General features: G+C 47.9%; 1 long non-coding RNA gene across 1 annotated transcript; it reads left to right on the top strand.

Annotated features, from left to right (window-relative positions):
• On the top strand, positions 1-5,115 carry LOC141276139 (uncharacterized). The gene is made up of 3 exons (XR_012325117.1): positions 1-254; positions 3,202-3,325; positions 4,656-5,115. It is a non-coding gene; the product is annotated as an uncharacterized lncRNA (long non-coding RNA).
• The last annotated feature ends 302 nt before the right edge of the window (positions 5,116-5,417 follow it).

Here is a 5,417-nt window from a genome sequence, read left to right as displayed (position 1 = left end):
CACAGTGCAAGCCTTCTCTCGCGCCAGATTTCTCTGAGGCCCAAAGTGGTTTCCTTTCTCGTTTAATTTCTTCTCACCACGCGTCCCCTCCAGAGTCCACTTTCTTGTTTCAATGCTCACCGCGATCGAGACTTCTCACTCTGTTTTTGTTTCTCCTTAGAAAGGCAAAGCGTTTGCAGCGAATACCCCTCCACCACCTTGCCCTAGATTTAAGAGCATCACGGCTCTGGGCAGCGATTTCATCTTCTCCGCGGGTAGGCTGCCCGACCTTGGCTCCTCCCACTTCACAGGTCATTGGGACCCAAAGGGAGAAAGAGGTTTATTCGAATTCCCCGGAAACAAGCAAAGCGGTCCTGGGGGAGCAGACCGCCCTTCCTTCCGACCGTGAAAAACGCTGAGTTGGAGCGCACCTACTGCCTGCCAAGTTCCAGGGGTCAGAGACTCTCAGGACTAATAACAGTAACAAAACAGTAGTCAACAACTATTAGTAAATGCTTATTCGGACTATTAGTAGTGATAGTAACAGCTGATATCAATAACAAAACAAAGTTAGCCAGTACAGGGTTAATAATAAAAGGATCAATAGGGACATCCCTGATGGCGTAGTGGTTAAGAATCCGCCTGCCAATGCAGGGGACACCAGTTTGATCTCTGGTCTGGGAAGATCCCAAATGCTGTGGAGCAACTAAGCCCGTGCGCCACAACTACTGAGCCTGTGTTCTAGAGCCTGTGAGCCACAACTAGTGAGTTTGTGAGCCACAACTACTGAGCCTGTGTGCCACAACTACTGAAGCCTGAATGCTCTAGGGCCCGTGTGCCACAATTACTGAAGCCCACACGCCTACAGCCTGTGCTCTGCAACAAGAGAAGCCACCGCAATGAGAAGCCCACGCACCGCAACGAAGAGTAGCGCCCGCTGGCCACAACTAGAGAAAGCCTGCTCCCAGCAACGAAGACCCAAAGCAGCCAAAAAAATGAAATTAAAATTTAAAAATAAATAAATAAATAAAAGGATCGATAACAATAAATATAATAATGTAACAATAGTTATTAGGTTTAATTAATAATAACACTGTTAACTATTACAGGATTAATAGCAAATACAAAATAACAATAGGATATTAGTAGTAATAATATAATAATAACAGTTAGGTCTAAGGTTAATAGTATTAATAGTAGCTTATAATAATAATGGTGATAGGATTAATAATAATAAATATGAAATAACAATAGAATAGTAATAAGATTAATAATCAATGTAATATCATATTAACAGTTCTAGGTCTAACAATAATAGCACTTAATAGTATATTACATATTAATAATAAATATAAAAATAACAGGGACTTCCCAGGTGGCGCAGTGGTTAAGAATCCCCCTGCCAATGCAGGGAACATGGGTTCGAGCCCTGGCCCAGGAAGATCCCACATGCCGCGGAACAACTAAGCCCGTGCGCCACAACTACTGAGCTTGCGCTCCAAAGCCCGCAAGTCACAACCACTGAGCCCAAGTGCCACAACTACTGAAGCCCATGCGCCTAGAGCCCGTGCTCCACAACAAAAGAAGCCACCGCAGTGAGAAGCCTGCATGCCACAATGAAGAGTAGACCCCGCTCACCGCAACTAGAGAAAGCCTGCGCACAGCAACAAAGACCCAACACAGCCAAAAACGAAAAAACAAACAAAAAACCCAATAGGCTAGAATAGGATTAATAGGTACCAATAGGGCTTCCCTGGTGGCGCAGTGGTTGAGAGTCCGCCTGCCGATGCAGGGGACACAGGTTCGTGCCCCGGTCCGGGAAGATCCCACATGCCGCGGAGCGGCTGGGCCCGTGAGCCATGGCCGCTCAGCCTGCGCGTCCGGAGCCTGTGCTCCGCAACGGGAGAGGGCACAACAGTGAGAGGCCCGCGTACCGCAAAAAAAAAAAAAACAAAAAAACCTAATAGATATAATTACAATAGCTAATGATCTAGGATGAATTATAATGTGATTAAGTTTTTGAGGCTTGCTTCATGCCATATATTCTCTACCAGTGCTGACAGATGGAGCTTTCCGTGATGATGGAAATATTCTATCTGTGCTGTGCAATATGGTCACCACGAGGCTACCGAGCACCTGAAATGTGGCTAGTGTCACTGAGGAACTGAATTCATAACTTTATTTAACGTTAATGAATTAAAATTTAAATAACCACACGTGGTTAGTGGCTCTGAATGTTTTAAGTATGTTAACTCATTTAAATCTCACATCAGCCCTGGGATAGGTACTATTATTATTATTATCCCTATTTTATGATGAAGAGACTGAGGCACTGAAATATTAAATCATTAGCCTGATAAGAGTCTCTCCCCACTTCAAGGGCAGGAAGCCATCGTCTGAGGGGGCCCATAATTAAGAATGAAGGCTCTAGGGGTCACTCAGACAGGTTTAGAATTGAGTGTTCAGCATCTTCTTAGCTGTGTGATCACTTAGACTCTCTAAGCCTCAGTTTCCTCATCTGTAAAATGGGAACAATTACAATTACCTCATTGGGTTGTGGGGGAGAATTTGATGCATTAAGAGCTTGGGAGTTTCGGTGGCACTTCCGCAGAGCATGTGCTCAATAAAGAGTGTTGATTATAATCTACAATTGGATGTGAGTCATACATCCCTCAAGGGTTGTGAAGAGTGGTGGCCACAAATGAGGACACTGAAGCTTGAGAGTCAAGACTGTTGCCCAGCCAGTGAGTGGAGGCCTTGGTGTCTGCATCTGTAAAATGTGCTTCTGCAGACTGTTCCCTCCCTACTGAGAACAAGGTCTGGGCTGCAGGTGGGGAGGAGGCCTGAGTGGCTGGTCTGCTCCCTAGTTGTGTAATGGCTGGTATAATTGCCTGAAGGTTTATATCCCCCCAAATTCATGTTGAAATCCTAACCGCCAAGGTGATAGTATTAGGAGGTGGAGCCTTTAGAGGTGGTTTGATCATGAGAGCAGAGATGTCAGGAATGGGATCAGTGCCCTTGTAAAGAGACCCTCTAGAGAACCCTCTCTGCTTCTGCCACATGAGGTTACAGCTAGAGGACACCACTTTTGAATCAGAAACCTGGCTCTCACCAGTCACTGAATCTGTCAAAACCTTGATCTTGGGCTTCCCAGACTCCAGAACTGTGAGAAATAAATGTCTGTAGTTTATAAGCCACCCAATTTATGGTATTTTGTTACAGCAGCCCAAACAGACCAGGACAGAACATCGGTACCAAGAAGCGGGGGTTCTGCTGTAAGAAATACCTAAAAACGTGCCAGCAGCTTTGGAACAGGGTGATCGGCAGACACTGAAAGAGTTTGGAGGTGCGTCCTAGAAAAAGCCTACACTGCCATGAACCCACCATTAAGGGTGATTCTGGTGAGGGCCCAGAAAGAAAAGAGGGATGCTGCAGAGGCCTGTCCAAGACAATGGAAGAACGACCCCACAGGCCTTTCGGAGCTCATCAGGGCTGCCCTCTCATCACAGGCCCAGAGCGCAAGGGCCTGGGTGGGAGGAGGATTTCGGAGGAGGAGCCTTCGCTGCAGGGCTCCGCTCTCCGCACAAGGTGGGGGGACTGGGCACCGCTCCCGCAGGCCCCGAGCAGTGCAGCACACGCTGCAACTAGCCAAGCTTCGGCGGGCGTGGCTGCCTCCACCCAGACGTCGGAGGGGCTGTGGAGGCACCAGCCAGCCAGAGGGCCGCCAGCTGGGTGGAGCTACCTGTGCGAGGTTCCAGCCCAGGAGAGCCCAGCAAAGCCATGGGAGCATAGAATCTTGGGGCCCAACTCCTGTCCTGCAAAGTTCCGGGGGCAAGAACACCAGCCCGTGTGTCCAGGAGGCAGGCCAAAGAGGATTATTCTGGAGCCTTAAGGTTTTGGACTTGCTGAGGCCCTTTCTTCTTTCCTATTTCTCCCTTTTGGAATGCGAGTGCCTGTCCTATGCCTGTCCCGCCACTGTCTTTCAAAAACACATAACATGTTTGACTTCACAGCTGGGAAGGAATTTGCCTCAGAATGAATCATACCTTAAGTCTCACTTATAACTGATTTTGGTGAGACTTTGGGCTATAGAATTTTGGGTTGATGTTAGAAGGAGTTAAGCCTTTGGGAGCTCTTGGGATGGAATGAATGCATTTTGCATGTGGGAAGGACGTGCATTTGGGGAAACCGGGGGCAGAATGCAATGGACTGAATGTTTATGTCCCTCCTAAATGGACTAAGACAGCTGGTGCTGGAGCTTTCCAGGCCTGGGTTTTTATCCCAGCACTACTGTGTTACTTCTAGCAAGAGACTTCCATTTTCTGAGCCTCAGTGTCCCCAGTCTGTAAAATGGGCATCATAGTAGTGGGTAAAGGAAAGTGAAATTGTGTAGGACATTTAGTCCTTAGTGGGCACTCAGTGAATGCTCTGTATCTGATTGTTATCGAGGGATAACTGGATCTCACTGAGCTCCTCACCGTTCCTCAAATATGCCTTCATGTTCCCACTTCAGAGCCTTTGCACTGGCTATTTCCTCTGCCCAGAATGTCCTTCCACCAGATGTTTCCATCCCTCACTTCATTCACTCCCTGGAGATCCCTGACCACCAAACCTAGAACAGACTCCTCCCCACTGCTGTCACACTCTATCTCTGGCTCTGCTTCTTTTTCTTCCAGCACCTCATGAGGACACTCAAAGGTGCAACCCATGTGGTGAGGAACTGAGGCCTCCTGCCAACAGCCAGGAAAAAACAGAGACCCCCTGGCAACAGCCATCTGAGTGCACCATCTTGGAAGTGGATCCTCCAGCCCCAGTCAAGCCTTCACATGAAGGGAGCTCAAGCCCATGTTTTGACTACAGCCTCATGAAAGATCCTGAGCCAGAAACACCCAGCCTAACTGCTCCTAAATTCCTGAAATCATATGAAATAATAAATATTTACCATCTCAAGCCACTAAGTTGGGGAGTAATTTGTTACATAGCAATAGTAAACTAATACAGAGCTCAAGACAGCTCTAGGGGTGTCCAACCACCATGTTCCCCACCCATCAAGGTCCAGCTGAGGCTGGAAGGTTCAGAAAAGGGCATCCTTGGTCAGAAAAGAATTATGTAACTGGGCCCTTCCTCTTTCCTCCTCGGCTGTCAGAACTCTCAGGGCTAGATTCCTGGGTTGGGGTCTAATCTGCTGAGCCCAGGTGCCTGATGCCATCTACACCCCCTGCTTCCTTGCCAAAGATTTAGTTCCCTTTTCTGTCCTCCCAGTGCTTTCTAGTCTAAAATTGCCCAAAGGGACTTCCCTGGTGGCGCAGTGGTTAAGAATCTGCCTGCCAAAAAAAAAAAAAAAAAAAAGAATCCGCCTGCCAATGCAGGGGACACAGGTTCGAGCCCTGGTCCGGGAAGATCCCACATGCCGCGGAGCAACTAAGCCCGTGGGCCAC

Source organism: Tursiops truncatus, chromosome 13 (genome assembly GCF_011762595.2).
Source record: "Tursiops truncatus isolate mTurTru1 chromosome 13, mTurTru1.mat.Y, whole genome shotgun sequence".
In the NCBI taxonomy this organism is placed as follows: domain Eukaryota; kingdom Metazoa; phylum Chordata; class Mammalia; order Artiodactyla; family Delphinidae; genus Tursiops; species Tursiops truncatus.
Note: the sequence above shows the minus strand (reverse complement) of the source record. Positions and strands in the feature narration are given on the sequence as shown.